The 14,509-nt window shown below is 50.4% G+C and overlaps 1 protein-coding gene and 1 pseudogene across 2 annotated transcripts in view; one reads left to right on the top strand and one right to left on the bottom strand.

Annotated features, from left to right (window-relative positions):
* Positions 1 to 4,133, top strand: part of LOC144756480 (uncharacterized) — a 50,713-nt pseudogene extending 46,580 nt beyond the window's left edge.
* TDRD1 (tudor domain containing 1) overlaps positions 1 to 14,509 on the bottom strand; it is a 2,637,228-nt gene that overhangs the window by 2,580,962 nt on the left and 41,757 nt on the right. The gene's annotated exons all lie outside the window — the stretch shown is intronic.

The following is a 14,509-nucleotide window of genomic DNA, read 5'->3' as shown; positions in this document are numbered from 1 at the left end:
CCTTCTTACTGGAAAGAAGCCACGGCAAGCTGGGGCATTCCTTGGCCCTGGCACAGTCACACCGGCTCCTTCACATTCCAAGCTTCCATATCCTACCAGGAGGTGGCGCCAGATCACGCCGCTGACCAGCAAGCGCTGATGCAATGTCAGGTGGCATGGCCCCTGGCCTGGTTCCAGCCTGCTGGAAGCAGGGCGCACGCATTTACAGAGCACACACGCCCGACCCAGTTCCCTCGTCATACCTGGAGATCATCAGAGGCTGTTTTGTCCCAGGGACACCCTTCATGGACGAGTCCTCTTGTTGGAGAACAGCCTAATTGGCGGTCAGAAAAACACTTTGCATCCGCAATGTCTGGTTTCACCTGACATGGGGATGATTTGTTTTTGGTGAGCCAGTTCCTTGTGAGCAGCAGTCTGCCAAAACACACATGTATACCTGGCAAAGGGGCTGTGTGATGGTTTATAAAGAAGTTTCCCCGTGCCCATTTCCACACCCACCCACTCGCCTTACAGCCCCATCAGCTGGGGGTGCTGTCCCTAAACTGATTGTACCAAGGCTTTGGGCGCGTCAGTGGCAGGCTGGGAGTGGCCTGGTTACACAGGTTTCTTTGCACTATGCATTTCCCTCGGATGCCAAAGAATATCAGGATACAAGTGTGCAGCGATCCTAAGGCAGAAGAGGACAAGTGCAAAAAAATAAAATAAAGCAAGTAGAAAGGCACGACAGAATGAAATAAAGAAAGAGTGAATTAATTGCATGAAAACAAGAAAAAGCAACAGGAGAAAAGAGCGGAAGCCAAAACCAATCAAAACAACCGGAGAGGCACTTGGTAGAGTGGGGTATACTTTACTAACCAGGAAGGGCATTTGGCAGTGCTAAAGTCATTCAATGGCACACAAAGTTTATTCACCACAGTGCGAGTTCCCCCAACTTCTATTAATGGGACAGCAAATAAACAACCTTGAGGTAAGCAAGTAATTTTTTTTATCTGGTCAGCGACGCATGCATGTCTCTTAAAAAACAAATAAAGTTATTATATATATATATATATATATATATATATATATATATATATATATATATACTTCCGCGATGTCTCCGGAAGTCAGGCAAAGTCGCCTGTGAAGGGGGCGGGGCTGCGTCTGCACCGGAAAAGAAGGCAGGCGGAGTGAAAGCGTCTCGCGACGCCAGAAGGAGAGCGGAGTTCCTCTAAATTGACCTGGTAAGTTGAAAAGGGCGGGGGCTCGGTGCACTCGTGTGTGTATGCATGTGTGCGACGGCGGGGGAGAGGGGGAGGGCACTCGTGTGTGTGTGCGTGCGTGTGTGTGTGTGTATGTGTGGGGGGGTGTCTCTGTATGTATGTGCGTGCGTGGGCGCTTGTGTGTGTCTGTGTGTGTATGCGCATGGGTGTGTGGTGTTTTGAGCTTCCTAGGAGACAGCGCCTGGCCACAGCGCTCGTTCGTGTGCGCGTGTCAGTTTGAAATCGCCTCCAAGGCGATGCGCGCGGCCAGGATTGTCTCCTGGGAAGCTCACACGCCGACAAAAGGTTCTCGGCGGAGGCGCGGCTAGCCGAGACCTAAAAAAGAACTGAAAGTAAAAGGAAGGGACTGTGCATGCTGGGATACCGAGGGTCTGAGGGTCTCTAGAGAGTTGCTTAAAGGCATGGTATCCCTTTTCCAGACACATAATGGCAGCCTATGGAGGCTTGTCTTTCCTTACCTTCCTCTCTATCATTCCAAGGATTTGGTGAGGGGAGTAAAGTTTCTCTATGGGTGAAACTTGACAGATTGTGTTAAATGTGTTATTGGTGTTATATCCTTGGCATTTCTAGTTGAAGTACTGGACAGTATAGCCTTGTAGGTACAGGCTGCATTATTGTCTTTAATTTTCTCTTAAGTATCTATGCAGGACTGCAATGAAGACAGCTTAAGAAATTATTTTTGATTGCTCCGGGGTCCCCGCACATGGGCGGGACTATTCACTAGATTATGACTTTACACAGAGATCCCCTACTACAGAAACAGCCCACCATCAGAATCTACTTCTAAACATGGAAAGTACATTTATATATATCTATGTGCTAGAATGGCTTAGTACATCACGGGAGACATTGGGTGGGGACAGTACTAAATATGTAGTTAGGTTAGACACCAGATTTATACTTCTTTTGGAGGATGAGATGTCCCCATTAATAAAGATGGGGTGCACATAATGAAGGATCAAGGGACACGAAGAGAACAGGTGATGCTAGAAGACAGGAAGATTTTCTGACAAAAACAAGTACCAGCAGTAAAAATGAGACAAGAAGGGTAACCTTCACACCAGAACCACCTCTTGCAGAGTGATGGAGGTTTAGACATCAAGGAGCAGAAGAGAATAGATTGCGCAAGTGGGCTGAAATAAAGGAAGATGAACAGGCAGAATCAAAAGCGACTCAGGAAAGGGAAGAAAGGACCCTGGGACAGTGGAGAGCCCCAAATGTGCCACATATGAGTGAACAAGGAGGACCAGATGACACAATCCTTACACATAGCATCCTAGGAGAAGATATGGGAGCAGAAAGGAAGCATTAGATGACATCACTGAACATATGAACACAATGTCCTTCTTGAGGAACATAACAGGTAACAGTCACAGTATGCCTGTGAGCGAGAAGAAAGCAACTAGGCAGGACAAGTTTAAGAATAGGGCAATGGGAACAGAGGAGATTAGCATTCGATCGTACCTGGGTCGGGCCGGGAACCCAAAGCAGCCCTCACAATTTTCTCAGACCAGCCATGCCTAGCCCCCACCCAAATGCTTGTTTGCTGCTTTTGTTACAGGGGACAGATATTGCAGCATCACTGCAAAATCGCTCTCACCCTTCCAGCCTCCCGGGGAAACTGATGCATGGTACGACCAGTCCGGCCCTGGATGGCACGCCCATATGGGAGAAAGGAAACGTTTGGCATAGCAGGAAAGATGACACTGAGAAAAGATCTGGCATGTGTACTCCCTGTTTATTCGGGCAAAGAGTTGCTGTCCAATGAATTAGTAGCCCAACATGAGAATAGTTGGCGTAATGTTGTACCTTTTACTGACAACCTAGCAGATTGGACAGAAGGAGTGACATCACAGATGACACCATTGCCGCAAGAGGGTTCCTTTGACCCCCTCCAGAAACATGGCAAATGCAGAAAATTGCATTTCTCAGGGCATAGGGGATCCTTACTGGGACTATCCCTATGCGTAAGAAAGTCTCAGAGTGGCAGAAATGTGCTCATAAGTAATTACTCATCAACCTATTGGCCATAGGACTACAGTCCTGACACAATTGCCCTTCATATTTAAAGTCCCAAGGGCGCCTCAGTATATACCATAGTCCCATATGGACAAAGAAAATCTTAAAAAACTGTTGCCATCACTTGCTGAAGGGGCTGGGAAATTGATAGCAGCATTAGAAAAACACAGCAGGGATTACTCTTGCAAAAGGGGACATTAAAAGCCTACTAAGTTCCCTTATAGGAGATAAAACAGACACAGTGTTCACAAATACAGGAGTAAAGAATTTAGCACTGACCAACCCAAAATGTGATGGGGCACCCTTTAACAGAGTAAGGGGAACTGTTTGGAGACAACTGAGAAAAATGTATCCAGACAGGGCAAACATTGGGTCTATTAAGACAAAGAAAATGCATCCAAAGGATCCAGCCCAATTTCTCAGCAGAATGAAGACAAAATTGACAAAAGAAGTAGGGGAGAGTTGGGACGTCACTGGAAAGAATGCAATACTGTTTTATAACACAGTATCAACTGAAGTGCAGGACATACTAGATAATATAGTAGCCTTAGATCGAAACCATGGACAGAGATACAGGCACACCTAATACATTTCTGTAAGGAGAGACAGGAAAAGGAAAAAAGTGATAAGGATTAAATAGAAAAAGCAACAGCCAAATTGGTCCAGTAGAAGTTGACCAAGAAAACAGAGGGAGGAAATGTCACTGTCATCACCCAGTTAGCTGCAGTGTCCATAGGTATGCTCGTTCTGAGCACCTTAATGCCATCCAACCATTATACCCAGAGAAGCAATAACAGGAATAATGGAAAAGAGGATATGGAAGTGTTAAAAGTAAAAGATGACAGGAACTGAATAGGAGAGTACTTCTTTATTGACCAGCCACTCTCCAAAGAACAACCTGAAACCCCAACATTCTAAGGTGAGCTCTCACTGGGGAAAACCAAGAGTTGACGGAATTTAACATATAGAAAACCGGGTTACAACACACCTCCCTTCCTATACAACCAAAGGAGGAGAGCAACAACCGATGAAAACAAAGGGGAAAATCTTATTAGCAATAGTATAACATGAACGCGTAGATCACATTTCAGACCTTACGATTTTATCACAGCTCCACCATTGCCCATTGTCAAGTGGGACATTGTCGAGAGCCTTAGCAATGCAGCAAGGAGGGTAGAACTTGCTCTGCCTGTGCCAGTCTTTCTTACTTCTCTTGACTTGCACCACATCGCCAACTTTCCAGTTGGGGATTCAAACACCGTTCAATTCGTTGTACCCTTCTCTGTAATTGGTTTGTTGCAATTCCACCTCCCTAATAACTTCCTCATGATTGATGGTATTCTCTACCTGCCTCCTTCCAGCCAACTAGGGTTGAACTTGGTACACGTCTCTCTCCTGCGGAGTGAGACGAAAGGGGAGATTCCTGTCACCAGGTTCGAGAAGGTGTGGTATGCCCATAAACAATTTCATAGATGGGATTCTACGTCATGACCATTGGCAACAGCTAATTGAATATGTTCTTTGATCATCCGGTTTGCCCTCTCGACTAGACCGATTGCTTTCAAGCAATACAGTGCAGTTAACTCATTTTTTATGTTCATGTTGTCTAAGAATTCCTTCATTGTATGTGAGGTGAACTATGCCAGAGTGTCCGTGATCAAAATTGAGGGTATGCCCGCCTTTGAAAACACATCCTTGAGAAATTCCAAAACTGTACTTGTGATGACACGATGTACAAACTTCTGAAAGATCCAATGTGAGGTGTAGTCAATTAGGACTAGCATGAATCGCTTCTGGATACCCAGGTTGTCCATAGGTCCTATGATGTCCATGGCTAGTTTGTTTGAGCCTGTAACCAGGCGAGGTCGCCCCCACACACCCCTGCTACCGCCTCCATCAGCTGTGCCCTTTGCTGTGCCCTTTGCTGCCTCGCTGCTGCCTCGTTTTTCTCATCGTTTTTGCCCCCATCAGCTGTGCTCTTTGCTGCCTTGCAGCTGCCTTCGTTTTTTCTTTCGTTTTTCTCCCTCTCCTAACCTTTTTTTCACAGGGCGACCCAGCCGCCGCCGAGCCGCCCCCTGCCCTCCTTTCCCGCCGCAGCCTCCCTGCGGCCCGCCCCCCTCCTGCCCATTCGCCGCCCCGCTCCCGCCACCCAGCTGCTCCTCCCTCCCGGCTCCTTCTTATGTCGCCCCCACGTACGCGCAGCGTTGACGCGCAGCGGGCGCGCCGATTGTGCGCCAAAGGCGCGCCAAAGGAAAGACCGTCTGCGCCCGTCCGCGCCTGGCCGCGCCCAGCGCCAGGACCCCTGGCCCCCGCCGATGCAAGACGACCCGACTGACCTACGATACCGCCGCCCTCCACGCACTCAATGCCGACCGGAACCCCGCCTGCTGCCGAGCAACCCCGAAACGCACCCACGGACCCTTCACCTGCACAATCTGCAAGTTCACCTGCCTCCGAACCTGCACCGCACCCGCGAAGCCCAACACCAGCAGCAACCACCTGAAGTGCATTGTGCTCAACACCCGCTCCGTCCACAGACACACCGTGGAACTCTGGACCCTCCTCGACACAACGTCACCCGACATCGCCTTCCTCACGGAAACCTGGATAAACGTCTCCTCAGCCCCCGACATCGCCATCGCCATACCGGACGGGTACAAGATCATCAGGAGGGACCGCGTCAACCAGACCGGAGGAGGCATCGCCATCGTCCACAAGAACACCATCCGCATCACGGCCGACTCCAACGACACCTTCGCCACCGCGGAACACCTCCACTTCCAGATACACACCGACCCTAAGACGACCCTCAGAGGCACCCTCGTCTACAGACCCCCGGGACCACACACACAATTCAGCGAAGACATCGCCGACTTCATCAGCCCGCACGCCCTCCCCTCCGCTGACTACATCCTCCTAGAGGACCTCAACTTCCACCTGGAGAACAACAAGGACCGCAACACCGCCGCCCTGCTGGAAAACCTCGCCAACCACGGACTCAAGCAACTGGTCAACACCCCCACCCACTACGCCGGCCACACGCTTGATCTAGTCTTCTCATCCAGCAAGTACATCACCTTCAGCCACGCCACCGAACTCCACTGGACCGACCACAGCTGCGTCCACTTCAGCTTCAAAAGAACCACGACCCACCACCACCCGCAACAGGCACCTCACAGGAGTTGGAGCAAGTTCACCGCCGACCAGCTCACCACCTCCCTCAGCCAGAGCCCACCCGCCAGCACAACGGACCCCAACGAAGCAGCCCGCAACTTCACACAGTGGCTGACCGCCTGCGCCGACGACCTCGCACCACTGAAGAACCCTCCCAGCAGACCCAGAAGCAAGAAGGCCTCCTGGTTCACCGACGAACTCAAGGACTCTAAAAAGAACTGCCGCACCCTCGAGAAAGCCTGGCTCCTCGCCCAGACCACAGACAACATGACCGCCCTCAAACAAGCCACCCGTAAGCACCACCAGCTTATCCGCACCACCAAGAAGAAATCACTAAAGGATCGACTGGACAACAACGCCCACGACAGCAAGGAACTCTTCAGCATCGTCAAGGAGTTCTCCAACCCCAGCACCGGCAACAGCGACATCACTCCTTCACAAGATCTCAGTGACTCCCTCGCCTCGTTCTTCCACCGCAAGATCGCCGACATCCACAACAGCTTCGGCGCACCACCAACGCACCCAACCGTCGAACCAATGCCCCCCACCGCCACCCTCCGCACCTGGACCACGGTGACCACCGAAGACACAGCCCGCACGATGAACACCATCCACTCCGGATCTCCGACCGACCCCTGCCCCCACCACGTCTTCAACAAGGCCGACTCCATCATCGCACCCCAACTCCGGGTCGTCATCAACTCCTCCTTCAACACCGCCACCTTCCCAGAGAGCTGGAAGCATGCCGAGCTCAGCGCCCTACTGAAGAAACCAACAGCGGACCCCACCGACCTCAAGAACTTCCGCCCCATCTCGCTCCTCCCTTTTCCTGCTAAAGTCATCGAGAAGATCGTCAACAGACAGCTGGCCGCCTTCCTCGAGACGAACGGATCCCTCGACCCCTCGCAGTCCGGTTTCAGAGCCAACCACAGCACCGAGACCGCCCTGATCGCAGCCACCGACGACATCCGAGCCCCGACTCGACAACGGGGAAACAGCGGCACTCATCCTCCTGGACCTCTCTGCAGCGTTCGACACTGTCTGCCACCGCACCCTAGTTCAACGCCTCAGCAACATCGGCATCCAAGAGAAGGCACTGGAGTGGATCATCTCGTTCCTCGCCGGAAGAACACAGAGTTCGCCTCCCCCCGTTTCGATCCGAGGCCAACGAAGTCATCTGCGCCGTACCACAAGGATCACTCAGCCTCACCCTCTTCAACGTCTACATGAGACCTCTTGCAGCCATCGCACGCCAACACAACCTCAACATCATCTCCTACGCCGACGACACCCAGCTGATCCTCTCCCTCACCAGGGACCCCGACACCGCCAGAACCAGCCTACACGAAGGGATGAAAGACGTCGCCGAGTGGATGAAGACCAGCCGCCTGAAACTGAACTCAGACAAGACGGAAGTCCTCATCCTGGGACCATCGCCCTCCGCCTGGAACGACCCATGGTGGCCAACCCGCCCTGGGCACGGCTCCCAAGCCAACAGACCACGCACGCAACCTGGGCTTCATCCTGGACTCCTCCCTCTCGATGACCAGACAAGTCAACGTCGTCTCCTCATCCTGCTTTCACACCCTACGCATGCTCCGCAAGATCTTCCGATGGATCCCGACCGAAATCAGGAAGACTGTCACCCAGGCACTCGTCACCAGCCGACTGGACTACGGAAACACCCTCTACGCCGGAACCACAGCTAAGCTACAAAGAAGACTCCAACGCATCCAGAACGCCTCCGCCCGACTCATCCTGGACATCCCCCGACGCTGCCACATCTCCGGCCACCTGAGGGACCTGCACTGGCTCCCCGTCAACAAGAGGATCACGTTCAGGCTCCTCACCCACGCACACAAGTCTCTCCACGACCTGGGCCCCAAGTACCTCAACAACCGCCTGACCTTCTACACTCCCACCCGCCAGCTACGATCGACCAGCCACGCCCTCGCCACCGTTCCGCGCATACGAAGAGCTACCGCCGGAGGAAGATCCTTCTCCTACCTGGCAGCCAAAACATGGAACTCCCTCCCCATCCACCTTCGACTGACCCAGGACCATCTCGCCTTCAGGAGACAACTCAAGACCTGGCTGTTCGAGCAGTAGCAGACCCCTTCCCCCAAGCGCCTTGAGACCCTCCCGGGTGAGTAGCGCGCTATACAAGTGTTATGATTGATTGATTGATTCCATGGCTTGGTCTGTATTTTGACGGGGGACAAGGGTGCTTTGCGCAAGGCTTTGGACTGGTCGCTCTTGGCACAGCTTACATAGTCCTTGACTTGTTGTTCTGCCAAGGTGTCCATCTTGGGGAACCAGAATGTCGCCCTCATTCTCCGTTTCGTGATGTTGCGCCCCAAATTCCCTTCATGCTCCAGCTCTACAATATTCTTCCTGACACCCGTAGGTGGTATCACTCGGTTTTGGCGGTACACTCTGTTCCCAATGACGCTCCATTCATTTCTGACCTCCCAGAACTCTTAGTTCTTCTTCAAGCTCATTTATATTGTTGGGCCACCAGTCTCTCATAATGACTGAGTCTGCATAATTCTTCGTCTTCCTCCATGATCTTGTCACATTCTCTTTCTGTGATGGCAGGGTCATCTACTACCATGATGGGGCGGTCCAACATTTATTTTTGGTGTTCTGTCGTCAACCAGGTCCTTGATAGACAATTGGCAATTCTATTTTCTTCTCCATGTACGTACTCCACTTTGAAGTTCTCGAGACCCAATATCCATCTACTTATGCGTGGGCTACAGTTCTCCATTCCTTTCACTGTGAAAATGGGGGTGAGGGGCTTGAGGTTATGGTCAAACCCCACAGAAAGAACTTGAAATGCCTCACCACCAAGAAGCACGCCAGGGCTTTTTTCAATTACGGATTATTTGTGTTCTGCACTCGTGAGGCACCTGGAAGCAAAGGCAATGATCTTCTCTTCTTACCATTCCTTTTGTATGAGGGTAGCTCCTAGAAGCATCTGTGGTGAGAATGATCTTCCTGGTGTCAAAAGTCCGTAATGTCGGAGAGTTCAATATCTCCTCTTTTAACTCATCCATTACACACTTATGTTCTTCCTTCCATACAAAATCCTTATTCTTGTTCAAGAGATTTCGCACTGGTTCACATTTTGAAGCAACATTTTTGATGTACTTGGCCATGTATCCATTAGCCCCAGAAATTATTTGAGTTCCTCCTTGTTCTTCGGATAAGGGGCATCCTATACTGCACCAAGTAAGCTGTTTTTTGGCCGGAACCCTTCTTCAGAAATTGAGTGTCTCAAATAGTCAACGGATGTCACTCTTATTTTACATTTGTTCCTTTGTATGGTCAGCCCAGCGTCAGTGAGCTTCTGGAATACTAGTTTGAGGGTGTGGCTCACTGGGTGGAGAAGTGTGGCTCACTGGTTAGAGGAGGCAGACCCTGAAGCAGAGGTCAGACCCGGGACCAGGGTTCAATTCCCGACGCGGCAGGGTCTTGAGCCCAATTATCCACGGACTCGACAATTCTCGCTTCGGTGCCTACTTGAATCACGGGTTCACACTCTGCAGCTCTGGGCATTAGCCTGCTTAATCTCCACTACGGCCCCCCTGCGGCGGGATGCCTGGCTTTCACCTTGGGGATGCCCAGTACGGGTATCTCACAGGGAAAAGCCAGGACGGGTTCCCAAGGCAAGCGCCGAGATGCCTACGGGTAATCGAGCGCTATATAAGAACTCATAATAATAATAATAATAATAGTCATGTTCTTCCACGCTGCGCCCATACACCAGGATGTCGTCCTGGAAGAACATCGATCTGTCCACTCCCTTCAAGATTTGATTCATTATCTTCTGGAAGACCGCCGTAGCCGACACTAATGCAAAAGGCATCCTCCTGAACATGAACGCTCCTTGGTGAGTTATGAAAGCAGTGAGTGGCCTAGATTCCTGCTGGAGATCCACCTGGTGATGGGCCATTGACAGATCGCAAACACTAAAGTATCTTGCTTGCTCAATGGTGCTGAGCATCTCATTGATATTAAGCAGAGGGTGCCTCTCTACCCAAATGCTTTCATTGAGGCTGCGTAGAACCACACATAACCGAATTCCATTGGCTTTGGCTGCAATAACCACCGGAGCCAACCATTCAGAGCAATCTACAGGTTGTATGATACCCATGCCACATAGTTTAATCAATTCATTTTCCAAGGTTCCCTCAGGTACAGGGCGCAGTTTGTGGACCACTGGCTTGGCACTAGATTGGAGTTTGATTCTGTGTTGGAATTCATGCAGACAGCCTAACTTTTCTTGGAATAATTCTGGGAACTCCTCGCAGATGGTGTCCCCTCTGTGGATTCCGTGAGTAAGTAGAACTTGCTCTTTACTGTTTGGGTCCAGTACGATACCCAGTTCTTTTTGGTGCTGCCATCCCAGCAGGTTGAATCCAGACTCCATGATGTATATCTTACCAAAAGCGTTCCTGTCTTTGAATTGTATATTCATTTCCTTCATTCCCATGACTGGTATCGATTCCTTGCTGTACCCTGTGGGAGAAATGTCAGGTTTCTGCAGGGAAGTTACCATTTGCTCCTCAAGGTTCTCAAAATCTTTCTTATAAAGTAGGGTGAACGGAGAACACGAATCCGCATACATTGTAACATTTCTGTTGTTCAATAGCACTTACATTTAGGATAAATGGCATAAATAGAACCTGCATTACCTTTAAGCTGTAGTACATATTTTTCTCGCTAGGTATTGCGAATGTTACTTCTTTGTTCTGTGCTTTTCCACTCTCTCTCTCTCTCTGTCTTTTGTGTGAGGTTCCACTTCTCTGCATATTTTGGCTAAATGCCCCCTCCTGTTTCATTTCTTGCGGGGCACTGGGGATAATTGGCAAAATGATTACTGCTACCACACTTGTAACACTTGAAGTGTCTTTCTTTGTCGGGTATCCTGCTACTCAAGCTTTCTTTACTTTTTACTTTGCAAACCTCACCCTCTTCTTCCTTCTCTTGAACCTTAGCTACAACCTCAGTGTTAGGCTTCATTTCTTTTATGCACTTGGCTGTGTGCTCAATGGATTTTGTAATCTCAACCGCTTCCCTTAAACCAGGGTTTTTCACTAAGAGTTTTTCTCGGATGCAAGTGTTATTTGTGCAACACACCAGTTGATCCCTTATAAGTGAATAAGTGAGATTGCCAAATTCACACAACTGCGTGAGACCCCACAATGCAGCAATGTAATTTTGGACAGACCCCTGTTTCCCTTGCACTCTATAAAAAAATGTATGGCGCTCTAAAACTACATTTATCTTATCGCCAAAGTGTGTCTCTAACTTAAATAAATTGACATCCTCTCCTTCTACTCGACCCCCCCCCCACAGGTTCTGGCAATGTCCCATAGATTTTACGTTCATGTACTCCTAAGTTATGGAGGAGGATATGCTGTTTGCGCAAGGATGTTAAACGTTTCCCCCCAATTGCTATAATATACGACTTGAATAACTTGAACCATTCCTTCCAACATATCTCTCTGGTCCACCTATTTCATTTAGGAATGGGGGTGGTTGGCTCATGCTCGCCGCTGGCATCATGGAGACAGGGAAAAATGCAGCAGACTAAACCCCTACAAGGAAAGAACTGACAAGCAAGCAAGGTGGTACTAGCGTGGAAAGTAGGGACCCCCCTGTGGGAGAGTGGGGTCTGCAATCCTATGGTCACCCCAAATTTTTGCTTTTTGCTTCACTGGTTTACGACTTTCCCTGGCTGTGGGCCTGCTAATCAGACCCACAGCCTAGCTGTTCTCTCTCTAAATTGACAACCATGTACTTTAGGTGCATTTACCAATTGGTACTGGGCCACCTTATCAGTCCCTGTACAGTATACCTTAGGTATCCAGGGCATAGGTGTACCCAGGGGGCCTACCAGGGGCTGAATCATGTATTATGCCACCCCTGGCTGGCCATCTAAAACTGACACAACTGGCTGCACGACAGCTGGGGCAAGGTGGTGTAAACACCCTTTGCTGTAGATATAGTATACCTATATCTAACCCTAAAATGGACACATATATTCCTATCAGTCACTCCTATGGAAGGCCTTATCAATCCTGAAGGCAGAGTGCTTGGAATTATGTGAGATGGTGCTCTGGCATGAGCAGAGCCCGTTTGCAGCATGCGGAACCAAGTCCTAATAGCTGTTCCATGATAATGCACTTAAGAGTATATGGTATAGCGTTATCAACCTCGCTGTTAAATGCCAACTCTGGTATAACATTATCAAAACATGTCGAGTAAGGTGTCATACGAATTGGAATACTACCCCCTCGCCAATACTGGTGACGGGGGTAGCATTCCACCCTTCTAGAGGGGCACGACATGTAAGTAACTGAGAACCCCGGTTAAAGTTAACTCCAGCGTTGGCATCACAAAATGGATGCTGCCACCACAGACACAAGTCTGACCTCCTGCTGCTGGGAGTCCTTCCAGCGAGGGCAGCTTGGACAAAGGGTTTCCTGCCTTGGGAGGTGCTAGCACCACCCCAGACAGGATTTTGTGTATTGGGGAGGATAGGCCTGAAAGGAATGAGACATGCCTGGGGCACACAAGGTGTCCAGTGCATACACCGGTTCAAACCAGTTCTCTGGCGCGAAACCGGACAAAGGATAGGGGGTGTAACCACCCCCCTTCCTGGTCCCACCCAGGGGAGGGACCTAGTCAGTAGTGCAGCCCCCTTTAGCAGGATAAAGGTAGGAGCTGGTCCCATTCCAAATTAGATTATCCTGAACAATTCTACAAGAAGAAACTCTGGACTTCGACGTTCTGCTCCACAGAAGACTGAAGAATATCCCTTGTGGACAAGGAGTGTCCACCCTGCAACTGCAGGCACCATCAAGCGTCCAGCGGCTTAACTTTGTCGTCTTCCCTCGAGGATCCAGACTTCAGAGCCAGACGAGACCGGGATTCCCAGACCTCTCCGACCTCAACTCACATCTGCAGCAAAGCTGAGACCCGTGGGTGCGACGAGACACGTGGGACCGGCCATCTTGAACGAACCTGCACTTCGCTTCCAGCACGACTCCCGAGGTAAACTCGACCAAGTGCTTTGGGGACTGAGAAGCCCCAGCCCCGAGCAGCCCCTGCACCGAAGATCAGCCCTCCAGCATCCACGAGATCTGCGTGGGGCCCTTCTGCTTGTTTGCTGCTCGACGTGTTGTCTGGTCACTTGCCGGCTGGCTAGTGGCCTCCTAGACGACGAACCTTTGAATCTTTGCTGCTGGTCTGGTTGCTCCAGACTGGCCCTTGCTCCCTTCCAAAAGAGGAGCACCAGACATCTTTTCCACTCACCGCGTGGGTTGCCTTTGCCAAGGCCTGTTGACTCCAATCCCGGATCCGAAACCGCCGACAGCGAGAGCCTGCGTGGGACAGCTCGTGCCTCCATCCTGGTCGTCGAAGACACCTCCTGGTCCACGTGGCTGCAGAGTCAAGCGTCCACTCTTCACCTGATCGCGACAACAGCACCTGGTTCCACACAGGTCACTGGCTAGTGACTGTGAACACTGTCCCCTCTGCTTTCAGGTCCTCTTCACCGATCCACCCTTGGATCGCACCTGACATCTTCCTCCTGGTCGCCTGCAGCATCTTTTCTTTCAGGCTCCATGGACTTCAACACGAGAACCCGACACACTTTGGCACCTATGCACCCGCAGCCCGTGGGTGAGGTAACAAGAGCATTTCGGTGCTCAAGGGTAGTCTAACTGTCCTAGTGTCAAATTCCACAGTCGTTGTTGTCCTAACTAGTCAGGATTGTCCGTACTCACCTTTAACTTGAACTGTACTGTCCATAGACGTTGTTACGCATCTCGCGTGTGAGTTCACACTCTGCACACGCGTTCCGTGGGCCTCCTATTACTTACCCAATGTTAGTGTAGCGTGGTCCCACCGATCCTACAGCCTCTGGACAGCTCCATTCCTTTTATCGACTTTCACATTCCACTTACTTAGTATATGGTTTGTCGCACCCCTAGGGCACCATTGTAATTTTGTGCAACTTGTCGTATTTTTCTTAAGAGATT

The sequence above is a fragment of the Lissotriton helveticus genome, chromosome 5_1 (assembly GCF_964261635.1).
Source record: "Lissotriton helveticus chromosome 5_1, aLisHel1.1, whole genome shotgun sequence".
Lineage (NCBI taxonomy): Eukaryota > Metazoa > Chordata > Amphibia > Caudata > Salamandridae > Lissotriton > Lissotriton helveticus.
This window is presented reverse-complemented; position numbering and strand designations above follow the sequence as displayed.